The sequence below is a fragment of the Arachis stenosperma genome, chromosome 2 (genome assembly GCF_014773155.1).
Source record: "Arachis stenosperma cultivar V10309 chromosome 2, arast.V10309.gnm1.PFL2, whole genome shotgun sequence".
NCBI lineage: Eukaryota > Viridiplantae > Streptophyta > Magnoliopsida > Fabales > Fabaceae > Arachis > Arachis stenosperma.
In genome coordinates, this window is record NC_080378.1 from 112,120,948 (window position 1) to 112,148,807 (window position 27,860).

Below are 27,860 nucleotides of genomic sequence, written 5' to 3' on the forward strand. Positions count from 1 at the left end.
ACATAGCTACTTTATGAGTCTTGGTTGTGGCCCAAAGCACTCTGTCTTCCAGTATTACCACCGGATACATACATGCCACAGACACATAACTGGGTGAACCTTTTTAGATTGTGACTCAGCTTTGCTAGAGTCTCCAATTAGAGGTGTCCAGGGTTCTTAAGCACACTCTTTTTGCCTTGGATCATTTTTTATTTCTACCCTTGCCTTTTGGTTTAAAGGGCTATTGACTTTTTTTGCTTGCTTTTTCTTCTTCTCTTCTTTCTTTTTTTTTTTTTTTGCTTTTTCTTGCTTCAAGAATCAATTTGATGATTTTTTAGATCCTCAATAACATTTCTCCTTTTCCATCATTCTTTCAAGAGCCAACAAGTTTAACATTATTTAAACAACAAATTCAAAAGACATATGCACTGTTCAAGCATTCATTCAGAAAACAAAAAGTATTGTCACCACATCAAACTAATTCAACTAGTTTCAGAGACAAATTCGAAATCCTGTACTTCTTGTTCTTTTGTAATAAAAACATTTTTCATTTAAGAAAGGTGATGGATTCATAGGACATTCATAGCTTTAAGGCATAGACACTAAGATACTAATGATCATGTAATAAGACACTAGATAAACATAAGCATAAAAATTCGAAAAACAGAAAATAAAGAACAAGGAGATTAAAGAACGGGTCCACCTTATGAATGGCGGCTTGTTCTTCCTCTTGAAGATCTTATGGAGTGCTTGAGCTCCTCAATGTCTCTTCCTTGCCTTTGTTGCTCCCAATAGTTTTGTGGAGGAAAATGCATCCCTTGAGATGAATCTCTCCATCTCCCATGACTCGGAGGTGGAAGCTTTTGCCTTCCCTTTCCTCTTTCTGGAGGTTTCTCCACCCTTAGGTGCCATAAATGGTTATGGAGAAACAAAAAGCAACGCTTTTACCACACCAAACTTAGAAGGTTTGCTCGTCCTCGAGCAAAAGAAGAAAGGAGAGAGAGAGTGGTGGGGTAGGTGGGGATCCTGTGGGGTCCACAGATCCTGAGTTGTCAAGGATAATTCATCCCTGCACTAAGTGGCGAGCAAAAATGCTCCTTCTGTCAATCCTGGCGTTAAACGCCGGGCTGGTGCCCATTTCTGGCGTTTAACGCCAGCTTGGTGCCCATTCCTGGCGTTTAACGCCAGTCTGGTGCCCCTTTCTGGCGTTAAACGCCCAGAATGGTGCCAGACTGGGCGTTAAACGCCCATTTGCTGCCCTTACTGGCGTTTAAACGCCAGCAAGTTTTCCTCCAGGGTGTGCTGTTTTTCTTTCTGTTTTTCATTCTGTTTCTACTTTTTTAATTGATTTTGTGACTTCCCATGATCATCAACCTATAGAAAACATAAAATAACAAAGGAAAATAATAAATATAACATTGGGTTGCCTCCCAACAAGCGCTTCTTTAATGTCAGTAGCTTGACAGTAGGCTCTCATGGAGCCTCACCGATGTTCAGAGCAATCTTGGAACCTCCCAACACCAAACTTAGAGTTTGAATGTGGGGGTTCAACACCAAACTTAGAAGTTGGTTGTGGCCTCCCAACACCAAACTTAGAGTTTGACTGTGGGGGCTCTGTTTGACTCTGTTTTGAGAGAAGCTCTTCATGCTTCCTTTCCATGGTTACAGAAGGAGAACCTTGAGTCTTATGGTTTGCACTGTCTGCAAGCCACGGAGCTTCCTGAATAGCAAATAATTGCTCATCCGGAAAGGTTTCAGAGATCTCAGTAGGAGGGAGGGAGGGATGCTCCTGCTACTGGCTCTATCCGGGACAGGTGATCAGCTACTTGATTCTCTGTCCCTTTTCTGTCTCTTATTTCTATATCAAACTCTTGCAGAAGCAACACCCATCTTATGAGCCTGGGTTTTGAATCCTGCTTTGTGAGTAGATATTTAAGAGCAGCATGGTCAGTGTACACAATCACTTTTGATCCTACTAAATAAGATCTGAACTTGTCAATGGCATAAACCACTGCAAGTAACTCCTTTTCTGTGGTTGTGTAGTTCTTCTGTGCATCATTTAGAATACGGCTGCCATAATAAATGACGTGCAGAAGCTTACCATGCCTTTGTCCCAATACTGCACCAATGGCATGGTCACTGGCATCATACATTAGTTCAAATGGTAATGTCCAGTCTGGTGCAGAAATGACTGGTGCTGTGACCAGCTTAGCTTTCAGAGTCTCAAACGCCTGCAGACACTCCTTATCAAAGATAAATGGCGTGTCAGCAGCTAGCAGATTACTCAGAGGTTTGGCAATTTTTGAAAAATCCTTTATAAACCTTCTGTAGAATCCTGCATGCCCTAGAAAGCTTCTGATTGCCTTAACATTGGTAGGTGGTGGTAATTTTTCAATTACTTCAACTTTAGCTTGATCCACCTCTATTCCCTTGTTTGAAATTTTATGCCCAAGGACAATCCCTTCAGTCACCATAAAGTGACATTTTTCCCAGTTTAAAACTAGGTTGGTCTCTTGGCATCTTTTCAGCACAAGTGCTAGATGGTTAAGGCAGGAGCTGAATGAGTCTCCAAATACTGAAAAGTCATCCATGAAGACTTCCAGAAATTTCTCTACCATATCTGAGAAGATAGAGAGCATGCACCTCTGAAAGGTTGCAGGTGCATTGCACAGACCAAAAGGCATCCTTCTGTAGGCAAATACTCCAGAAGGACATGTAAATGTTGTTTTCTCTTGGTTTTGAGGATCTACTGCAATTTGGTTGTAACCTGAATAGCCATCCAAAAAGCAGTAATATTCATGACCTGCCAGTCTCTCTAGCATCTGGTCTATGAATGGTAAAGGAAAATGATCCTTCCTGGTGGCTGTGTTGAGCCTTCTGTAGTCAATACACATACGTCACCCTGTAACTGTTCTTGTAGGAACCAGTTCATTCTTTTCATTATGAACCACTGTTATGCCTCCCTTCTTGGGGACAACGTGGACAGGGCTCACCCAGGGGCTATCAGAAATAGGATAAATAATCCCAGCCTCTAGTAACTTAGTGACCTCTTTCTGCACCACCTCCTTCATGGCTGGATTTAGCCGCCTTTGTGGTTGAACCACTGGCTTAGCATCATCCTCCAATAGGATCTTGTGCATGCATCTTGCTGGGCTAATGCCCTTAAGATCACTTATGGACCACCCAAGAGCTGTCTTGTGTGTCCTTAGCACTTGAATTAGTGCTTCCTCTTCCTATGGATTTAAAGCAGAGCTTATGATCACTGGAAAAGTGTCACCTTCTCCCAGAAATGCATATTTCAGGGATGGTGGTAGTGGCTTGAGCTCGGGTTTAGGAGGCTTATCTTCTTCTTGAGGAATTTTTAGAATTTCTTTTATTTCCTTTAGTTCCTCCAGATCAGGCTGAACATCTTTAAAGATGTCCTCTAGCTCTGATTCAAGACTTTCAGTCATATTGACCTCCTCCACCAAAGAGTCAATAATATCAGCGCTCATGCAGTCATTTGATGTGTCTGGATGCTGCATAGCTTTGACAACATTCAAAACTTAAACTCATCCTCATTGACTCTCAGGGTTAATTCCCCTTTTTGGACGTCAATGAGGGTTCGTCCAGTTGCTAGGAAAGGTCTTCCTAGAATGAGAGTTGCACTCTTGTGCTCCTCCATTTCTAGCACTACAAAGTCAGTGGGAAAGGCAAATGGCCCAACCTTGACAATCATGTCCTCAATTATGCCTGATGGGTATTTAATGGAGCCATCAGCAAGTTGGAAACATATCCGGGTTGGTTTGACTTCTTCAGTCAACCCAAGCTTCCTGATAGTGGATGCCGGTATTAGATTGATACTTGCTCCAAGGTCACACAGGGCTGTCTTGGTGCAAGCACCTTCTAATGTGCATGGTATCATAAAGCTTCCTGGATCTTGAAGCTTTTCTGGTAAGCTTTTTAAAATGACTGCACTGCATTCTTCAGTGAGAAACACTTTTTCAGTTTCTCTCCAATCCTTCTTACGGCTTAAGATCTCTTTCATGAACTTAGCATAAGAAGGTATTTGCTCAAGTGCCTCTGCAAACAGAATCTTTATTTCATGAGTCCTTAGATAGTCTGCAAAGCGGGCAAATTGCTTATCCTGTTCCGCTTGGCGGAGTTTCTGAGGATAAGGCATCTTGGCTTTATATTCTTCAACCTTAGTTGCTGCAGGTTTATTCCCTACAGAAGTGGTTGGAGAAGCCTTTTTAGAGGGGTTACTATCAGTACTTTCAGGTGTCTGATTCCCCATTGGCGTTTGAACGCCAGGATTGGGTGGAAAATGGGTGTTTAACGCCAATTTTTCCCCCTTTTCTGGCGTTTGAACGCCTGAACTGGACAGGGAATGGGCGTTTAATGCCAGCTTTCCCCCCTTTTCTGGCGTTTGAACGCCAAGAGTATTCCTCTCTGGGCTCTTACTGTCCTCAGAGGGATTTTGGATAGTGGTTCGGCTATCCTCTGTCAATTGTTCCTTTATTGGCTTTTTGCTACTTTGAGCAGTGTTATTCAATGTCTTCCCACTCCTCAGTTGAACTGCTTGGCATTCTTCTGTTATCTATTTAGATAACTGCTGTTTTGCTTGATTCAACTGTGATTCTATGTTCTTGTTAGCAATTTTAGTTTCTTGGAGCATCTCTTTAAATTCTGCTAACTGTTTTGTCATCAGGTGTAATTGCTGATTAAGCTCAACCATCTGTTCTTAAGGATTAGGATCAGTGGCTACTGCCATAACTTCTTCTTTGGTAGAGAACTCATTGCTAGAGTACAAATGTTGATTTCTAGCAACAGTATCTATAAGCTCTTGAGCCTCTTCAATCGTCTTCCTCATATGTATAGATCCACCAGCTGAGTGGTCTAGAGACATCTGAGCTTTTTCTGTAAGTCCATAGTAGAAGATGTCTAACTGTACCCACTCTGAAAACATTTCAGAGGGACATTTTCTTAGCATACCTCTATACCTCTCCCAGGCATTATAAAGGGATTCATTATCCTCTTGTTTAAAGCCTTGGATGTCCAGCCTTAGCTTTGTCATCCTTTTTAGAGGGTAAAATTGATTCAGGAATTTGTCTGATAACTGTTTCTATGTCTTTATGCTTGCTGTAGGTTGGTTATTCAACCACCTCTTAGCTTGATCTTTTACAGCAAATGGAAACAGTAATAGTCTGTAGACATCCTGATCCACCTCTTTATCACGTACTGTGTCAGCAATTTGTAAGAATTGTGCCAGAAACTCAGTAGGTTCTTCCTGTGGAAGACCGGAATACTGACAATTTTGCTGCACCATGATAATGAGTTGAGGATTTAGCTCAAAGCTGCTTGCTTTAATGGGAGGTATACAGATGCTACTCCCATATGCAGCTGTAATGGGGTTAGCATATGACCCCAGAGTCCTTCTGGACTGCTCAATTCCACTTAGATCCATGATGGAGAAAGGGAGATGATGTGGATATTTTTTTTATTTTATTTTTTTAATAAAAGTGACCGAAAGAAAAAAAAAATAAAATAAAATAAATGAAAAATAAATAAAATTTCGAAAACTGAAAGAAAATAAGATCAAAGCAAATTGAAAACTAAACCAATTATTTAATTAAAAAGATTTTGGAATTAGCAATTAAAAAGATATGATTGAAAATATGATTGCAATTAAAAAGATTTGATTTTTGAAAAAGATTTGGAAAGATCAATTTTTGAGATTAGAATTTTGACTTGACTAAAAAAAAGATATGATTTTGAAAATCTTTGACTAAATTAATGCAAAATTTCGAAAATTATGAGTAAAATAAGGAAAGGATATTTTTATTATTTTTTTTATTTTTAAATTTTAATGAGGAAAGAGAAAAACAACAAAAAGACACTAAACTTAAAAATTTTAGATCAAAACAAAGAGAACAAACAAGAAAACTTTGAATGTCAAGATGAACACCAAGAACACTTTGAAGGTCAAGATGAACACCAAGAACAAATTTTTGAAAAATTTTTAAGTGAATAAAAGCACAAAAGACACCAAACTTAAAATTTTTAGAAAATAAAATAAAAGACTCTAAACCAACAAAAATAAAATATTCCTAATCTAAGCAACAAGATAAACTGTCAGTTGTCCGAACTCGAACAATCCCCGGCAACGGCGCCAAAAACTTGGTGCACGAAATTGCAATCACGCTTTTGCAATCCCGCACAACTAACCAGCAAGTGCACTGGGTCGTCCAAGTAATACCTTATGTGAGTATGGGTCGATCCCACGGAGATTGTCGGCTTGAAGCAAGCTATGGTTATCTTGTAACTCTTAGTCAGGATATCAATAATTATCAGGGTTGATTGTAAAAAGTAAAAGAACATGAAATAAGTACTTGTTTTGCAGTAATGGAGAACAGGTTGAGGTTTTGGAGATGCTCTATCTTCTAAATCTTTTCTTTCCTACTGTCTTCTTCTTCAAGCACGCAAGACTCCTTCCATGGCAAGCTGAATGTAGGGTTTCACCGTTGTCAATGGCTACCTCCCATCCTTTCAGTGAAAATGTTCAACGCGCTCTGTCACAGCACGGCTAACCATCTATTGGTTCTCAATCGGGTCGGAATAGAATCCAGTGATTCTTTTGTGTCTGTCACTAACGCCCAGCCCTCAGGAGTTTGAAGCTCGTCACAGTCATTCAATCCTTGAATCCTACTCAGAATACCATAGACAAGGTTTAGACCTTCCGGATTCTCTTGAATGCCGCCATCAATTCTAGCTTATACCACAAAGATTCTGATTAAGGAATCCAAGAGATATCTACTCAATCTAAGGTAGAACGGAGGTGGTTGTCAGGCACACGTTCATAGTTGAGAATGATGATGAGTGTCACGGATCATCACATTCATCAGGTTTAAGAACAAGTGATATCTTAGAATGGAAGCAAGCATGATTGAATGAAAAACAATAGTAATTGCATTAATTCATCAAGACACAGCAGAGCTCCTCACCCCCAACCATGGGGTTTAGAGACTCATGCTGTAGAAGATACAATGAGAAACATGTAAAGTATCATGAGGTGTAGATACAATGTCAAAAGATCCTATTTGTAGAAAACTAGTAGCCTAGGGTTTACAGAAATGAGTAAATGACAGAAAAATCCACTTCCGGGTCCACTTGGTGTGTGTTTGGGCTGAGCATTGAAGCATTTTCGTGTAGAGACTTTTCTTGGAGTTAAACGCCAGCTTTTGTGCCAGTTTGGGCGTTTAACTCCAATTTTTATGCCAGTTCCGGCGTTAAACGCTGGGAATTCTGAAGCTGATTTACAATGCCGGTTTGGGCCATCAAATCTCGGACAAAGTATGGACTATTATACATTGCTGGAAAGCCCAGGATGTCTACTTTCCAACGCCGTTGAGAGCGCGCCAATTGGACTTCTGTAGCTCCAGAAAATCTACTTCGAGTTCAGGGAGGTCAGAATCCAACAGCATCTGCAGTCCTTTTCAGCCTCTGAATCAAATTTTTGCTCAGGACCCTCAATTTCAGCCAGAAAATATCTGAAATCACAGAAAAACACACAAACTCATAGTAAAGTCCAGAAAAGTGAATTTTAACTAAAAACTAATAAAAATATAATAAAAACTAACTAAAATATACTAAAAACATACTAAAAACAATGCCAAAATGCGTATAAATTATCCACTCATCAGTGGCGTATGTGTATTGACTATAGAAGGCTCAATACAGCTACCAGAAAGGATTATTTTCCTTTACCATTCATAGACCAGATGCTAGAAAGACTAGCAGGTCATGAATACTACTGCTTCCTGGATGGATATTTAGCTTATAATCAAATTGCAGTAGATCCCCAGGATCAAGAGAAAACGGCATTCACATGTCCATCTGGAGTATTTGCATACAGAAGGATGCCATTTGGCCTGTGCAATGCACCTGCAACCTTTCAAAGGTGCATGCTCTCAATTTTCTCTGACATGGTGGAAAATTTTTTGGAAGTCTTCATGGATGACTTTTCAGTATTTGGAGACTTATTCAGCTCCTGTCTTAACCATCTTGCACTTGTTCTAAAGATATGCCAAGAGACTAACCTGGTTTTAAACTGGGAAAAGTGTCACTTTATGGTGACTGAAGGAATTGTCCTTGGGCACAAAATTTCGAACAAGGGAATAGAGGTGGATCAAGCTAAGGTAGAGGTAATTGAAAAATTACCACCACCTACCAATGTTAAGGCAATCAGAAGCTTCCTGGGGCATGCAGGATTCTATAGGAGGTTTAGAAAGGATTTTTCAAAAATCGCCAAACCCTTGAGTAATCTGCTAGCTGCTGACACGTCATTTATCTTTGATAAGGAGTGTCTGCAGGCATTTAAGACTCTAAAAGCTAAATAAGTCACAGCACCAATCATCTCTGCACCAAACTGGACATTGCCATTCGAACTGATGTGTGATGCCAGTGACCATGCCATTGGTGCAGTATTGGGACAAAGGCATGACAAGCTTCTGCACGTCATTTACTATGTTAGTCGTGTTCAAAATGACGCACAGAAGAACTACACAACCACAGAAAAAGAGCTACTTGCAGTGGTTTACGCCATTGACAAGTTCAGATCCTATTTAGTAGGATCAAAAGTAATTGTGTACACTGACCATGCTGCTCTTAAATATCTACTCACAAAGCAGGATTCAAAACCCAGACTCATAAGATGGGTGTTGCTTCTGCAAGAGTTTGATATAGAAATAAGAGACAGAAAAGGGACAGAGAATCAAGTAGCAGATCACCTGTCCCGAATAGAACCAGTAGAAGGGGTGTCCCTCCCTCTTACTGAGATCTCTGAAAACTTTCCGGATGAGCAACTCTTTGCCATCCAGGAAGTGCCATGGTTTGTAGACATTGCAAACTACAAGGCAGTGAGATTCATACCCAAAGAATACAGCAGGCAGCAATCAAAGAAGCTGATCACGGATGCAAAGTATTATCTTTGGGATAAGCCATATCTCTTCAAGAGATGTGCAGATGGAGTAATCTGTAGATGTGTGCCTAAAGAAGAAGCGTAGAAAATCCTATGGCATTGCCATGGATCACAGTATGGAGGACATTTTGGAAGTGAGCGAACTGCCACAAGAGTCCTCCAATGTGGCTTCTACTGGCCTACTCTCTATAAGGATTCCCGAGTGTTTGTACTTAATTGTGACAGTTGCCAAAGATCTGGTAATCTGCCTCACAGTTATGCCATGCCTCAACAAGGGATCTTAGAGATTGAGTTGTTTGATGTATGGGGTATTGACTTCATGGGGCCTTTCCCACCATCATACTCAAACACTTATATTCTGGTGGCAGTGGCTTATGTATCCAAATGGGTGGAAGCTATTGCAACACCCACTAATGACACTAAGACCGTGTTAAAATTCCTCCAGAAATACATCTTCAGCAGATTTGGTACCCCTAGAGTGTTAATCAGTGATGGGGGCACTCATTTCTGCAATAAACAGCTTTACTCTGCTTTGGTTCATTATGGAGTTAGCCACAGGGTAGCCACTCCATATCATCCACAGATAAATGGGCAAGCTGAAGTCTCTAACAGAGAACTTAAAAGAATCCTGGAACGGACTGTAATTAACCGTACAAAGGATTGGGCAAGAAGCTTGGATGATGCTCTGTGGGCATACAGAACAGCATTCAAGACCCCTATAGGGACCTCTCCATACCAGCTCGTGTATGGAAAGGCATGTCACTTGCCAGTGGAACTGGAACACGAGGCCTACTGGGCAACCAGATTCCTAAACCTTGATGCCAAGTTAGCTGGAGAAAAATGATTGCTCCAATTAAATGAGCTAGAGGAGTTTAGACTCAATGCTTTCGAGAATGCAAAAATTTACAAAGAGAAAGCAAAAAGATGGCATGATAAGAAACTGTCATCCAGAGTCTTTGAGCCGGGACAAAAAGTTCTGCTATTTAATTCTAGGCTCAAATTATTCCCCGGGAAATTAAAATCCCGGTGGAGAGGTCCATATGTGATTACAAGTGTATCACCATATGGATACGTAGAGCTTCAGGATAATGACTGTAACAAAAAGTTCATTGTTAATGGACAGAGAGTTAAACATTATCTTGAAAGCAATTTTGAGCACGAATGCTCAAAACTGAGACTTGATTAAATTTCAGTAATAGTCCAGCTAAAGATAATAAAGAAGCGCTTGCTGGGAGGCAACCCAGCTATTTACAAAATTTATTTTTATTTGTTACTTAATTAATTTTTACAGGTATATGTCAAAGTATCTTCAAAAGGTAAAATAGCAAATGCTTGAATTCACAGAGTTACAGGGGAATTTGGAAGCTCACTGGTGTGAAAAAGCCAGTAAGAAATGTTTTGGGCGTTGAACGCCGAAAAAAAGCATCCACTGGGCGTTCAACGCCAGTAAGGATAGCCATCTGGGCGTTGAACACCAGAAAGGAGTATCTTCTGGGCGTTGAACGCCAGAAAGAAGCTCCTTCTGGGCGTTTAACGCTAAAATTACAGCATCCTGGGCGTTTAGAAAAATGCCCAGTAACAAAGGACTTCCTGGCGTTCAACGCCAAAAAGAAGCAACAGCTGGGCGTTGAACGCCCAGGAGAAGCAGCAATTGGGCGTTAAACGCCCAAAACATGCAGCATTTGGGCGTTTAATGCCAGGATGGTGGGAAGGAGGTAATTTCGTTTTCAATTCAAAATTTTCCAATTTTCATGTTTCAATTCATGATTTCTTGCATAAACATGCTACAAACTCTCATCTTTCAACTTCAATTTCAAAAAAAATTTTTCCTAAACATATTTCTTGATTTTTCTTTAATTTCTTTTCAAATCTTTTTCAAAACTCATCTATCTTTTTGAATTCTTTTAAATCTTTTTAATTTCTTCTCATATCTTTTTCAACTCATCATATCTTTTGAATTTCGAAATTGCCTCTCCTTATATCCCTCTCTTTTCCTTTCTTTTGCTTGAGGACAAGCAAACCTCTAAGTTTGGTGTGATTTGCCATGATCACTGAGCTAAAACTCATCAAGATCACGGCACCTAAGGGAACAGGAAGAGCAAGGATGTGACTTGAAGGACCAAGCACCCCACAGACTAGAGGAACATCCACTTCCCAAAATAAAGGTTGTTGAGTTCTAACTCTAGCTTTAACTCTGTGATAGTTGTTGTTATAGGAATTCACCTTAGAAGTAGCAGTAATTAGTATATCTATTTTGATTTTATTTTTAATTAAGTTATAATTTATTTTTCTCATCATCATCAAACATGAATAAAATAGTAGATTTTTAGAATAAAGAGGCAATTTATATTTTTCGAGTATTTAATAAAGAAAAAAAATTCTAATTATTTATATGTGGTGGCAATACTTTTTGTCTTCTGAATGAATGCTTGATCAGTGCATATTTTTTATATTGAATTTTATGAATGTTAAAATTGTTGGCTCCTGAAAGAATGATGAACAAGAGAAATGTTATTGATGATCTGAAAAATCATGAAATTGATTCTTGAAGCAAGAAAAAACAGTGAAAAAAAATTTTTGCAAAAAAAAAAAGAGAGAGAAAGAAAAAGCAAGCAGAAAAAGCCAATAGCCCTTAAAATCAAAAGGCAAGGGTAAAAAGGATCCAAGGCTTTGAGCATTAATGGATAGGAGGGCCCAAGGAAATAAATCCAGGCCTAAGCGGCTAAATCAAGCTGTCCCTAACCATGTGCTTGTGGCATGCAGGTCCAAGTGAAAAGCTTGAGACTGAGTGGTTAAAGTCGTGATCCAAGGCAATAGAGTGTGCTTAAGAACTCTGGACACCTCTAATTGGGGACTTTAGCAAAGCTAAGTCACAATCTGAAAAGGATCACCCAATTATGTGTCTGTGGCATTTATGTATCCGGTGGTAATACTGGAAAACAAAGTGCTTAGGGCCACGGCCAAGACTCATAAAGTAACTGTGTTCAAGAATCAACATACTACACTAAGAGAATCAATAATACTATCTGAATTTTGAGTTCCTATGGATGCCAATCATTCTGAATTTCAAAGGATAAAGTGAGATGGCGAAATTGTTCGGAAGCAAAAAGCTACCAGCCCCGCTCATCTAATTAGAGTCTGAGCTTCACTCAAAACTCTGAGATATTATTGCTTCTTAATTTCTTTTCATCCTATTTTATTTATCTAGTTGCTTGAGGACAAGCAACAGTTTAAGTTTGGTGTTGTGATGAGCGGATATTTTATACGCTTTTTGGGGGTATTTTCATGTAGATTCTAGTATGTTTTAATTAGTTTTTAATAGAATTTTATTAGTTTTTAAGAAAAAATCATATTTCTGGACTTTACTATGATTTTGTGTATTTTTCTGTGATTTCAGGTATTTTCTGGCTGAAATCTAGGGAGCTGAGCAAAAATCTGAGTTAGGCTGAAAAAGGACTGCTGATGCTGTTGGATTCTGACCTCCCTGCACTCGGAATGGATTTTTCTGGAGCTATAGGAGTCCAATTGGCGCGCTCTCAATTTGGCTGGAAAGTAGACATTCAGGGCTTTCCAGCAATATATAATAGTCCATACTTTGCACGAAGATAGACGATGTGAACTGGCGTTCAACGCCAGTTCCATGTTGCTGTCTGGCGTCCAGCGCCAAAAACAGGTTACAAGTTGGAGTTCAACGCCAGAAACACGTTACAACCTGGCGTTCAACTCCAGAAACAGCCCAGGCATGTGAGAAACTTAAGTCTCAGCCCCAATACACACCAAGTGGGCCCCAGAAGTGGATTTCTGCACCATTCATCTTAGTTTACTTATTTTCTGTAAACCTAGGCTACTAGTTGAGTATTTAAACAACTTTTAGAGGATTATTTTGTACCTCATGACATTTTTAGATCTGAAATTTGTACCTTTTGGCAGCATGAGTCTCTAAACTCCATTGTTGGGGGTGAGGAGCTCTGCAGCGTCTCGATGAATTAATGCAATTGTTTCTATTTCTCCATTCAAACGTGTGTGTTCCTATCTAAGATGTTCATTCGTGCTTAATTATGAAGAAGGTGATGATCCGTGACACTCATCACCTTCCTCAATCCATGAACGTGTGCCTGACAAACACCTCCGTTCTACATCAGATTGAATGAGCTTCTCTTAGATTCCTTAATCAGAATCTTCGTGGTATAAGCTAGAATTGATGGCGGCCACTCTTGAGGATCCGGAAAGTCTAAACCTTGTCTGTGGTATTCCGAGTAGGATTCAAGGATTGAATGGCTGTGACGAGCTTCAAACTCGCGATTGCTGGGCGTGATGACAAACGCAAAAGGATCAATGGATCCTATTCCAACATGATCGAGAACCAACAGCTGATTAGCCGTGCTGTGACAGAGCATCTGGACCGTTTTCACTGAGAGGATGGGAGGTAGCCACTGACAATGGTGACACCCTATATACAGCTTGCCATGGAGGGAACTTTACACTTTTCCATGCATGGAATATTACATTACAAAGATTCAGAGGACAAAGCATCTCCAAAACTCTAACATATTCTCCATTATTGAGTAACAATTACTTATTCTAAACACTTTTACTTTTTACAGTTAAATCCAAATAACCTTATTGGCATCCTGACTAAGATTAATAAGATAACCATAGCTTGCTTCAAGCCAACAATCTCCGTGGGATTCGACCCTTACTCACGTAAGGTATTACTTGGAGGACCCAGTACACTTGCTGGTTAGTTGTGCGGATTGCAAAAGTGTGATTGCAATTTCGTGCACCAATGGCAAAATGCATCCAATAGTACTAAAGAGGCATCTTCTGAAGAAGAAGCTTATGATCCTAACAACCCTGCAATAGCAGAGGTAAATTATATGGGTGAACCTTATGGAAACACCTATAACCCTTCATGGAGAAATCACCCAAATTTCTCATGGAAGGATCAACAAAAGCCTCAACAAGGCTTTAATAATGGTGGAAGAAGCAGGTTTAGCAATAGCAAGCCTTTTCCATCATCTTCTCAGCAACAGACAGAGAATTCTGAACAAAATACCTCTAATTTAGCAAACTTAGTCTTTGATCTGTCCAAGGCCACTTTAAGTTTCATGAGTGAAACAAGGTCCTCCATAAGAAATTTGGAGGCACAAGTGGGCCATCTGAGTAAGAGAATCACTGAAACACCTCCTAGTACTCTCCCAAGCAATACAGAAGAGAATCCAAAGAGAGAGTGCAAGGCCATTGATATAATCAATATGGCCGAACCTACAAGGGAGGAGGAGGACGTGAATCCCAGTGAGGAAGACCTCCTGGGACGTCCAGTCATCAATAAGGAGTTTCCCTTTGAGGAACCAAAGGAATCTGAGGCTCATCTAGAGCTATAGAGATTCCATTGAACCTCCTTATGCCCTTCATGAGCTCTGATGAGTATTCTTCTTCTGAAGAGAATGAGGATGTTACTGAAGAGCAAGTTGCCAAGTACCTTGGTGCAATCATGAAGCTGAATGCCAAATTATTTGGTAATGAGACTTGGGAAGATGAACCTCCCTTGCTCATCCATGAACTGAGTGATCTGGATTAACTGACATTGCCTCAGAAGAAACAGGATCCTAGAAAGTTCTTAATACCTTGTACCATAGGCACCATGACCTTTGAGAAGGCTCTGTGGGACCTTAGGTCAGGGATAAACCTCATACCACTCTCTGTAATGGAGAAACTGGGAATCCTTGAGGTACAGGCTGCCAATTTCTCATTAGAGATGGCAACAAGATGAACCGTCAGTTGTCCATACTCGAACAATCCCCGGCAACGGCGCCAAAAACTTGGTGGACGAAATTGTGATCATATGTTCTTTATACTTTGAGGATGTTTACTCTTAGGGCACTGTTTATTTTCTTTAATTGAATTCACAACTCCGTTCAACTAGCCAGCAAGTGTATTGGGTCGTCCAAGTAATAACCTTACGTGAGTAAGGGTCGAATCCACAGAGATTGTTGGTATGAAGCAAGCTATGGTCACCTTGTAGATCTCAGTCAGGCGAATTAAACATTATTTATGGGTTCGAAGGTAGAAATAATAAAATAAAAAGAAAATACAGAATAAAAAGGATAGAAACACTTATGTAGATTCATTGGTGAGAATTTCAGATAAGTGCATGGAGATGCTGTATGGCTCACGGACGTCTGCCTTCCCACTGCTTCTACTCAATCCTTCTTACTCCTTTCCATGGCAAGCTTTGTATAGGGGTTCACCATCAGCTGTGGCTACTTTCATCCTCTCGGGGAAATATCCTATGCGGCTGTCACTCGCACAGCTAACCAGTCTGGAGGCATCACCCATGGTTGATGGCTACATCCCATCCTCGCAGTGAAAGCTAATGCTCACGCACTCTGTCACAGTACGGCCAATCACCGGTTGGTTCCCGCTCCTACTGGAATAGAATCCCTTGATTCTTTTGCGTCTGTCACTAACGCCCGGCAGGTTACAGGTTTGAAGCACGTCACAGTCATTCATTACCGGAATCCTACTCGGAATACCACGGACAAGGTGAGACTTTCCGGATTCCCAGGATCCTACTTGGAATACCACAGACAAGGTGAGACTTTCCGGATCCTCATAAATGCCGCCATCTATCTAGCTTATACCACGAAGATTCTGTTGGGGAATCTAAGAGATAGGCATTCAAGCTCTGTTGCATGTAGAACGGAAGTGGTTGTCAATCACGCGCGTTCATAAGTGAGAATGATAATGAGGGTTATTTACTCATCACCTTCATCAAGTTCTTGGGTGCGAATGAATATCTTGGAATAAGAATAAAAGAGGAATTGAATAAGAGAAAATGGAATTTCATTAATCTTTGAGGTACAGCAGAGCTCCACACCCTTAATCTATGGTGTGCAGAAACTCCACTGCTGAAAATACATAAGCAAAGGGTCCAGGCATGGCCGAATGGCCAGCCCCCTAAAACGTGATCACAGGATTCAAAATACAATCCAGGATGTCTAATACAATAGATAGATGTCCTATATATACTAGACTAGCTACTAGGGTTTACATGAGTAAGTAATTGATGCATAAATTCACTTCCGGGGCCCACTTGGTGTGTGCTTGGGCTGAGCTTGATCAATACACGAGCAGAGGCTTCTCTTGGAGTTGAACTCTGAGTTATGACGTGTTTTGGGCGTTCAACTCCGGATAATGACGTTTTTCTGGCGTTTAACTCCAGACAGCAGCGTGTACTTGGCGTTCAACGCCAAGTTACATCGTCATTCTTCGAATAAAGTATGGACTATTATATATTGCTGGAAAGCCCTGGATGTCTACTTTCCAACGCCGTTGAGAGCGCGCCAATTGGAGTTCTGTAGCTCCAGAAAATCCATTTCGAGTGCAGGGAGGTCAGATTCCAACAGCATCAGCAGTCCTTTTGTCAGCCTTTTTCAGAGTTTTGCTCAAATCCCTCAATTTCAGTCAGAATTTACCTGAAATCACAGAAAAACACACAAACTCATAGTAAAGTCCAGAAATATGAATTTAACATAAAAACTAAGGAAAACATCCCTAAAAGTAGCTTGAACTTACTAAAAACTATATAAAAACAATGCCAAAAAGCGTATAAATTATCCGCTCATCAAAAGTCAAATGAGCTATATCAATCCTAGTCCATAAGTCCTAACTCTCCACTAATTCAACTAGTGAGAACTAGAGTCAATGGATCCCAATCATCAATTACTTGGACATTAGTAACTCAAGAGTTCCTAAGTTACCTTTCCAAGCCAAGAACATAAAACTCTACTCTAAAATCCAACCAAGCATTTCATCAAACACTTGGAAAGCATAAAAGAAAAACATAGTAAATCAACAACAAGAACAAGATCTAACAACAACTATTGCAAAGAATTAACAACAACAATTAAAAGAAACACATTTATCATGAATTACCTCAAATTGCATTATTGAAAGAAAATAAAGGAACAACAATCTATCCAAAACAAAATAAAGAATTACAATTATTAAAGCTCATAACTAGAAAGAGGAAGAGGAGAAGATTAAGACTTGATAAAGGAGAGGTGAATTAAAGCATGAATTAAACCTAGATCTAAGAAGAGAGATTAACCTAAACCTAATCCTAATTCTAGAGAGAAGTGAGAGCTTCTCTCTCTAAAACTACTCTAAACTAAAGCTAATGATGCTATATGATAGATTGATGGATTACCCCTCAATCCTTGATCCTTTTATTCCTTTCTATCAGCAATTGGCACCAAAATGGGTTCAGAAGCCCTTCCAAATCGCCAGACACGTGTTGCTTTAATGAAGTCATGTGCGGACTTTGACGCATGCACGCACGGTATGCGTGCGCGTTCCTGGCCGATTCTGCAATGTGCGCGCGAGCGCCTTGTGCGCGTGCGCGTGCATGGCTGATTCCACTTCTTTGACTTTTTATGGTTCTCTCCACTTGTATTCTTCCTTCCTTGCTCTCTGGTGGACGAAATTGTGATCACTACAACTTCGCACAACTAACCAGCAAGTGTACTGGGTCGTCCAAGTAATAAACCTTACGCGAGTAAGGGTCGATCCCACAGAGATTGTTGGTATGAAGCAAGCTATGGTCACCTTGTAAATCTTAGTCAGGCAAACTCAAATGGGTATGGGTGATATACGAATAAAACATAAAGATAAAGATAGAGATACTTATGTAATTCATTGGTGAGAATTTCAGATAAGCGTATGGAGATGCTTGGTCCCTTCCGTCTCTCTGCTTTCCTACTGTCTTCATCCAATCCTTCTTACTCCTTTCCATGGCAAGCTGTATGCAAGGGTTTCACCGTTGTCAGTGGCTACTTCCCATCCTCTCAGTAGAAATGTTCAACGCACCCTGTCACGGCACGGCTATCCATCTGTCGGTTCTCGATCATGTCGGAATAGAATCCAGTGATTCTTTTGCGTCTGTCACTAACGCCCCACAATCGCGAGTTTGAAGCTCGTCACAGTCATTCAATCATTGAATCCTACTCAGAATACCACAGACAAGGTTTAGACCTTCCGGATTCTCTTGAATGCCGCCATCAGTTCTAGCTTATACCACAAAAATTCCGGTTAAAGAACCCAAGAGATAAACATTAGAGCCTTATTTGCTTGTAGAACAGAAGTGGTTGTCAGTCACTTGTTCATAAGTGAGAACGATGATGAGCGTCACATAATCATCACATTCATCATGTTCTTGGGTGCAAATGAATATCTTGGAATAAGAACAAGCTAAATTGAATAGAAGAACAATAGTAATTGCATTAATACTCGAGGTACAGCAGAGTTCCACACCTTAATCTATGGTGTGTAGAAACTCCACCGTTGAAAATACATAAGAACAAAAGTGATCATTGGTTTCGGCCCCAGAGAGGGAACTAGAAGAACCAAGATGAAAATACAGTAGTAAAAGGTCCTATATATAGAGAACTAGTAGCCTAGGGTTTACAGAGATGAGTAAATGACATAAAAATCCACTTCCCGGCCCACTTGGTGTGTGCTTGGGCTGAGCATTGAAGCATTTTCGTGTAGAGACTCTTCTTGGAGTTAAACGCCAGCTTTGGTGCCAGTTTGGGCGTTTAACTCCCATCCTTGTGCCAGTTCCGGCGTTTAACGCTGGGAATTCTGAGGGTGACTTTGAACGCCGGTTTGGGCCATCAAATCTCGGGCAAAGTATAGACTATCATATATTGCTGGAAAGCCCAGGATGTCTACTTTCCAACGCCGTTGAGAACGCACCAATTGGGCTTCTATAGCTCCAGAAAATCCACTTCGAGTGCAGGGAGGTCAGAATCCAACAGCATCTGCAGTCCTTTTTAGTCTCTGAATCAGATTTTTGCTCAGGTCCCTCAATTTCAGCCAGAAAATACCTGAAATCACAGAAAAATGAATTTTAACTAAAAACTAATAAAAATATACTAAAAACTAACTAGATCATACTAAAAACATACTAAAAACAATGCCAAAAAGCGTACAAATTATCCGCTCATCACAACACCAAACTTAAATTGTTGCTTGTCCTCAAGCAACTGAAAATCAAATAAGATAAAAAGAAGAATATGCAATGAATTCCAAAAACATCTATGAAGATCAGTATTAATTAGATGAGCGGGGCTTTTAGCTTTTTGCCTCTGAATAGTTTTGGCATCTCACTCTATCCCTTGAAATTCAGAATGATTGGCTTCTTTAAGAACTCAGAATCCAGATAGTGTCATTGATTCTCCTAGTTAAGTATGATGATTCTTGAACACAGCTACTTATTGAGTCTTGGCCGTGGCCCAAAGCACTATGTCTTCCAGTATTACCACCGGATACATACATGCCACAGACAAATAATTGGGTGAACCTTTTCAGATTGTGACTCAGCTTTGCTAGAGTCCCCAATTAGAGGTGTCCAGGGTTCTTAAGCACACTCTTTTTGCCTTGGATCACAACTTTATTTCTTTCTTTTTTCTTTTCTTTTCTTTTCTCCTTTTTTTCATTTTTCTCCTTCTCTTTTTTTTTTTTTTGTATTCACTGCTTTTTCTTGCTTCAAGAATCATTTTTATGATTTTTCAGATCCTCAGTAACATTTCTCCTTTTTCATCATTCTTTCAAGAGCCAACATTCATGAACCACAAATTCAAAAGACATATGCACTGTTTAAGCATACATTCAGAAAACAAAAATATTGCCACCACATCAAAATAATTAAACTGTTATAAAATTCAAAATTCATGCAATTCTTCTCTTTTTCAATTAAGAATATTTTTCATTTAAGAGAGGTGATGGATTCATAGGACATTCATAACTTTAAGGCATAGACACTAAGACACTAATGATCACAAGATACAAACATAGATAAACATAAGCACTAAAATTCGAAAAAAAAACACGAAAATAAAGAACAAGGAAATTAAAGAACGGGTCCACCTTAGTGATGGCGGCTTGTTCTTCCTCTTGAAGATCCTATGGAGTGCTTGAGCTCCTCAATGTCTCTTCCTTGTCTTTGTTGCTCCTCTCTCATGATTCTTTGATCTTCTCTAATTTCATGGAGGAGAATGGAATGTTCTTGATGCTCCACCCTTAGTTGTCCCATGTTGGAACTCAATTCTCCTAGGGAGGTGTTTAGTTGCTCCCAATAGTTTTGTGGAGGAAAGTGCATCCCTTGAGGAATCTCAGGGATTTCATGATGAGTGGGATCTCTTGTGTGCTCCATCCTTTTCTTAGTGATGGGCTTGTCCTCATCAATGGGGATGTCTCCCTCTATGTCAACTCCAACTGAATAACAGAGGTGACAAATGAGATGAGGAAAGGCTAACCTTGGCAAGGTAGAGGACTTGTCCGCCACCTTATAGAGTTCTTGGGATATCACCTCATGAACTTCTATTTCTTCTCCAATCATGATGCTATGGATCATGATGGCTCGATCTATGGTAACTTCGGACCGGTTGCTAGTGGGAATGATTGAGCGTTGGATAAACTCCAACCATCCTCTAGCCACGGGCTTGAGGTCATGCCTTCTCAATTGAACCGGCTTTCCTCTTGAATCTCTCTTCCATTGGGCGCCCTCTTAACAAATGTCTATGAGGACTTGGTCCAACCTTTGATCAAAGTTGACCCTTCTAGTGTAAGGATGTTCATCTCCTTGCATCATGGGCAAGTTGAATGCCAACCTTACATTTTTCGGACTAAAATCCAAGTATTTCCCCCGAACCATAGTAAGCCAATTCTTTGGGTCCGGGTTCACACTTTGATCATGGTTCTTGGTGATCCATGCATTGGCATAGAACTCTTGAACCATTAAGATTCCGACTTGTTGAATGGGGTTGGTAAGAACTTCCCAACCTCTTCTTCGGATCTCATGTCGGATCTCCGGATATTCACTCTTTTTGAGCTTGAAAGGGACCTCGGGGATCACCTTCTTCAAGGCCACAACTTCATAGAAGTGGTCTTGATGCACCCTTGAGATGAATCTTTCCATCTCCCATGACTCGGAGGTGGAAGCTTTTGCCTTCCCTTTCCTCTTTCTAGAGGTTTCTCCGGCCTTGGATGCCATAAATGGTTATGGAAAAATAAAAAGCAATGAGGTAGGTGGGGTAGGTGGGGTTTTATGAAGGATGGATGTGAGTGGTGAAGAGAAAGATGGGATTTGATAGGTGAAGGGTTTTTGGGGAAGAGGTGTTGAGGTGATTGGTGAATGGGTGAAGAAGAGAGAGGGTGGTGGGGTAGGTGGGGATCCTGTGGGGTCCACAGATCCTGAGGTGTCAAGGAAAAGTCATCCCTGCACCAAGTGGCGAGCAGAATAGCTTTTTGTGCCAATTCTGGCGTTAAACACCGGGCTGGTGCCCATTTCTGGCGTTTAACGCCAAGTTCTTGCCCTTTTCTGGCGTTTAACTCCAGTCTGGTGCCCCTTTCTGGCGTTAAACGCCCAGAATGGTGCTAGACTAGGCGTTAAACGCCCATCTGCTAGCCTTACTGGCGTTTAAACGCCAGCAGGATCTTCCTCTAGGGTGTGCTGTTTTTCTTCTGTTTTTCATTCTGTTTTTGCTTTTTCAATTAATTTTGTGACTTCTCATGATCATCAACCTACAGAAAACATAAAATAACAAAGGAAAATAGATAAAAACATAACATTGGGTTGCCTCCCAACAAGCGCTTCTTTAATGTCAGTAGCTTGACAGAGGGCTCCCATGGAACCTCAGGGATGTTCAGAGCAATGTTGGAACCTCCCAACACCAAACTTAGAGTTTGAATGTGGGGGTTCAACACCAAACTTAGAATTTGAATGTGGGGGCTCTGTTTGGCTCTGTTTTGAGAGAAGCTCTTCATGCTTCCTCTCCATGGTGACAGAGGGATATCCTTGAGCCTTAAACACAAAGGATTCTTCATTCACTTAAATGATCAATTCTCCTCTATCAACATCAATCACAGCCTTTGCTGTGGCTAGGAAGGGTCTGCCAAGGATGATGGATTCATCTATGCACTTCCCAGTCTCTAAGACTATGAAATCAGCAGGGATGTAATGGTCTTCAACTTTTACCAAAACATCCTCTACAAGTCCATAAGCTTGTTTTCTTGAATTGTCTGCCATCTCTAGTGAGATTTTTGCAGCTTGCACCTCAAAGATCCCTAGCTTCTCCATTACAGAGAGAGGCATGAGGTTTACACTTGACCCTAGGTCACACAAGGCCTTCTTGAAGGTCATGGTGCCTATGGTACAAGGTATTGAAAACTTCCCAGGATCCTGTCTCTTTTGAGGTAATTTCTGCCTAGACAAGTCATCCAGTTCTTTGGTGAGCAAAGGGGGTTCATCCTCCCAAGTCTCATTTCCAAATAACTTGTCATTTAGCTTCATGATTGCTCCAAGGTATTTAGCAACTTGCTCTTCAGTGACATACTCATCCTCTTCAGAGGAAGAATACTCATCAGAGCTCATGAATGGCAGAAGTAAGTCCAATGGAATCTCTATGGTCTCATTTTGAGCCTCAGATTCCCATGGTTTCTCATTGGGGAACTCATTGGAGGTCAGTGGACGTCCATTGAGGTCTTCCTCAGTGGCGTTCACTGCTTCTTCCTCCTCTCCACATTCGGCCATGTTGATGGCTTTGCATTCTCCTTTTGGATTTTCTTCTGTATTGCTTGGAAGAGTACTAGGAGGGAGTTCAGTAATTTTCTTGCTCAGCTGACCCACATGTGCTTCCAAATTTCTAATGGAGGACCTTGTTTCAGTCATGAAACTTTGAGTGGTTTTGATTAGATCAGAGACCATGGTTGCTAAGTCAGAGGTGTTCTGCTTAGAACTCTCTGTCTGTTGCTGAGAAGATGATGGAAAAGGCTCGCTATTGCTAAACCTATTTCTTCCACCATTATTGTTATTGAAACCTTGTTGAGGTCTCTGTTGATCCTTCCATGAAAGATTTGGATGATTTCTCCATGAAGAATTATAGGTGTTTCCATAGGGTTCTCCTATGTAATTCACCTCTTCCATTGAAGGGTTCTCAGGATCATAAGCTTCTTCTTCAGATGAAGCTTCCTTAGTACTTCCTGGTGCATTTTGCATTCCAGACAGACTTTGAGAAATCATATTGACTTGTTGAGTCAATATTTTGTTCTGAGCCAATATGACATTCAGAGTGTCAATCTCAAGAACGCCTTTCTTCTGATTAGTCCCATTGTTCACAGGATTCCTTTCAGAAGTGTACATGAATTGGTTATTTACAACCATTTTAATCAGCTCTTGAGCTTCTGTAGGCGTCTTCTTCAGATGAAGAGATCCTCCAGCAGAGCTATCCAAAGACATCTTGGACAGTTCAGACAGACCATCATAGAAAATACCTATAATGCTCCATTCAGAAAGCATGTCAGAGGGACACTTTCTGATCAATTGTTTGTATCTTTCCCAAGCTTCATAGAGGGATTCTCCTTCCTTTTGTCTGAAAGTTTGGACTTCCACTCTAAGCTTACTCAATTTTTGAGGTGGAAAGAATTTTGCCAAGAAGGCATTGACTAGCTTTTCCCAAGAGTTCAGGCTTTCTTTAGGTTGTGAATCCAACCATGTTCTAGCTCTGTCTCTTACAGCAAAAGGGAATAGCATAAGTCTGTAGACCTCAGGGTCAACCCCATTAGTCTTGACAGTGTCACAGATTTACAAGAATTCAGCTAAAAACTGATGAGGATCTTCCAATGGAAGTCCATGGAACTTGCAATTCTGTTGCATTAGAGAAACTAATTGAGGCTTAAGCTCAAAGTTGTTTGCTCCAATGGCAGGGATAGAGATGCTTCTCCCATAGAAGTCGGGAGTAGGTGCAGTAAAGTCACCCAGCACCTTCCTTGCATTGTTGGCATTGTTGTTGTTTTCGGCTGCCATGGGTTCTTCTTCTTTGAAGATTTCTGTTAGATTGTGCCTTAGCTTCTCTTAGCTTTCGCTTCAAGGTCCTTTCAGGTTCAGGATCAGCCTCAACAAGAATGCTTTTGTCTTTGCTTCTGCTCATATGAAAGAGAAGAGAACAAGAAAATGTGGAATCCTCTATGTCACAGTATAGAGATTCCTTGAGGTGTCAGAGGAATAGAAAAATAGAAGGAAGAGGTAGAAGAAGAATGTGAGAAGAGGGGAAGAATTTTCAAAAATTAAGTAAGAGATTTTAAAAACATTTTGAAAAAACTTTAATTGATTTTCGAAAATTAAGAGTGGAAAAGAAATCAAGTGATTTTTGAAAAAGATTTTGAAATTAGAAATTAAAAAGATATGATTGAAAACTATTTTGAAAAAGATGTGATTAAGAAGATATGATTGGTTTTTTTTTAAAAAAAATGTGATTGAGAAGATATGATTTGAAAAACATTTTAAAAAGATTTGATTTTGAAAATTAATAACTTGGCTATCAAGAAAAGATATGATTTAAACATTAAACCTTTCTCAACAGAAAAGGCAACATACTTGAAATGTTGAATCAAATCATTAATTGATAGCAAGTATCTTTAAAACAGAAAGAAATTGATTTTGAAAAAGATTTGATTGAAAAGAATTGATTTGAAAAAGATTTGATTTTGAAAAATTTTGAAAACTTAAAAAAAAATTTGCATTAAAAACAAAATCTTCCCTCTTGTGCCATCCTGGTGTTAAACGCCCAGAATGGTGCACATTCTGGCGTTTAACGCCCAAACTACTACCCTTTTGGGCGTTAAACGCCCAGCCAGGCACTCTGGCTGGCGTTTAAACGCCAGTTTGCCTTCCTTACTGGGCGTTTTGAACGCCCAGCTTTTTCTGTGTAATTCCTCTGCTGTATGTTCTGAATCTTCAATTCTCTGTATTATTGACTTGAAAAGACACAAATTAAAAATATCTTTGGATTTTTAATGATGAGGACTAATCAAAATGCAACTAAAATCAAATAACAATGCATGCAAGACACCAAACTTAGCAGTTTGTATACTACTGACACTAACAAAATGAGAATGCATATGAGACACATAAACACTCAAGTCAAGAGAATTTAAAAATCAGAGCAATGAAATCATCAAGAACAACTTGAAGATTAATGAAGACAAATGCATGAATGCAAAAAGAACAGAAACATGCAATTGACACCAAACTTAGCATGAGACACTAAACTCAACAAGAAACATAAAATATTTTTGTTTTTTTTTTTCGAAAATTAAGTGGGAAAAAGAAAATAAAGGTATCAAAATTCTTAATGAGAATTCCAGGAATCATGCAATGTTAGTCTAAGACTCCGGTCCAGGAATTAGACATGGCTTCATATCCAGCCAAGCTTTTAAAGAAAGCTCCGGTCCAAAACACTAGACATGGCCAATGGCCAGCCAGCCTTAGCAGATCATTGCTCCAACAGCAAGACTGATAGAAATCAACAAGCTCTTGTGATGATAAGTTGAAACCTCGGTCCAATAAGATTAGACATGGCTTCATAGCCAGCCAGACTTCAACAGATCATCATGAAACACTAGAATTCATTCTGAAGAACTCTGAAAAAAATACCTAATCTAAGCAACAAGATGAACCGTCAGTTGTCCAAACTCAACAATCCCCGGCAACGGCGCCAAAAACTTGGTGGACAAAATTGTGATCACTACAACTTCGCACAACTAACCAGCAAGTGTACTGGGTCGTCCAAGTAATAAACCTTACGCGAGTAAGGGTCGATCCCACAGAGATTGTTGGTATGAAGCAAGCTATGGTCACCTTGTAAATCTTAGTCAGGCAAACTCAAATGGGTATGGGTGATATACGAATAAAACATAAAGATAAAGATAGAGATACTTATGTAATTCATTGGTGAGAATTTCAGATAAGCGTATGGAGATGCTTGGTCCCTTCCGTCTCTCTGCTTTCCTACTGTCTTCATCCAATCCTTCTTACTCCTTTCCATGGCAAGCTGTATGCAAGGGTTTCACTGTTGTCAGTGGCTACCTCCCATCCTCTCAGTGGAAATGTTCAACGCACCCTGTCACGGCACGGCTATCCATCTGTCGGTTCTCGATCATGTCGGAATAGAATCCAGTGATTCTTTTGCGTCTGTCACTAACGCCCCACAATCGCGAGTTTGAAGCTCGTTATAGTCATTCAATCATTGAATCCTACTCAGAATACCACAGGCAAGGTTTAGACCTTCCGGATTCTCTTGAATGCCGCCATCAGTTCTAGCTTATACCACGAAGATTCCGGTTAAAGAACCCAAGAGATAAACATTAGAGCCTTGTTTGCTTGTAGAACAGAAGTGGTTGTCAGTCACTTGTTCATAAGTGAGAATGATGATGAGCGTCACATAATCATCACATTCATCATGTTCTTGGGTGCAAATGAATATCTTGGAATAAGAACAACCTGAATTGAATAGAAGAACAATAGTAATTGCATTAATACTCGAGGTATAGCAGAGCTCCACACCTTAATCTATGGTGTGTAGAAACTCCACCGTTGAAAATACATAAGAACAAAAGTGATCATTGGTTTCGGCCCCAGAGAGGGAACCAGAAGAACCAAGATGAAAATACAGTAGTAAAAGGTCCTATATATAGAGAACTAGTAGCCTAGGGTTTACAGAGATGAGTAAATGACATAAAAATCCACTTCCCGGCCCACTTGGTGTGTGCTTGGGCTGAGCATTGAAGCATTTTCGTGTAGAGACTCTTCTTGGAGTTAAACGCCAGCTTTGGTGCCAGTTTGGGCGTTTAACTCCCATCCTTGTGCCAGTTCCGGCGTTTAACGCTGGGAATTCTGAGGGTGACTTTGAACGCCGGTTTGAGCCATCAAATCTCGGGCAAAGTATAGACTATCATATATTGCTGGAAAGCCCAGGATGTCTACTTTCCAACGCCGTTGAGAGCGCGCCAATTGGGTATTTGTAGCTCCAGAAAATCCACTTCGAGTGCAGGGAGGTCAGAATCCAACAGCATCTGCAGTCCTTTTTAGTCTCTGAATCAGATTTTTGCTCAGGTCCCTCAATTTCAGCCAGAAAATACCTGAAATCACAGAAAAACACACAAACTCATAGTAAAGTCCAGAAAAGTGAATTTTAACTAAAAACTAATAAAAATATACTAAAAACTAACTAGATCATACTAAAAACATACTAAAAACAATGCCAAAAAGCGTACAAATTATCCGCTCATCACTCTCTTTGATCCATGCCTAGCCTATTTCAATCCTGGAATTACTAGCAAACACATCAAAGCATCTTATGGAATCAAGGAGGAATTAGAATTCATCAAAATAAGGCTTAAAAAGCATGTTTTTACACTTAAGCACAAATACGGGAGAGATTACAAAACTATGCTAATTCATAGGTTAAATGCGAGAAAAGGTCATCAGAATACTCTAAATTCAATACAAGATAAACCCTAAAAATGGGGTTTATCAACCTCCCCGCACTTAAACCTTAGCATGTCCTCATGCTAAAATAAGAAGGAACCAAGGGGTATGACATTTATTGAATGCAGCTAAACTATATGAACCTATCTAAATGCAACTACCTAAAGTGAATGCAAATGCTTAGTTCAAACAAATCAACTCCCAAGAGAACATGTGTAAGCACAAGAACTAGGGCGATAGGAATCAAATCCAAACCTCAATTGTGTTGAATTATCAAAAGAGTTCAAGCTTGCAAGAATATAGATAATATGGGTGAACACATGTAATTGAACTTTTGAACCCTCACCGGATGTGTATCCGCTCTATTCACTCAAGTGTTTAAGGGTTAATTCACTCAATTCTCTTCCAATCATGCTTTCCAAAATTTGATTTCTTTCTAACAATCAACACCTATTCAATGCATGCATACATTCATCATGAGGTCTTTCATTTAGGTTGTAATGGTGTTAGGGTCAAGGTAGGATCATTTATGGTTAAGTGGACTAGAGTTTAGATCTTGGATTAGCATAGACTTTCCAACCTAACCTATAT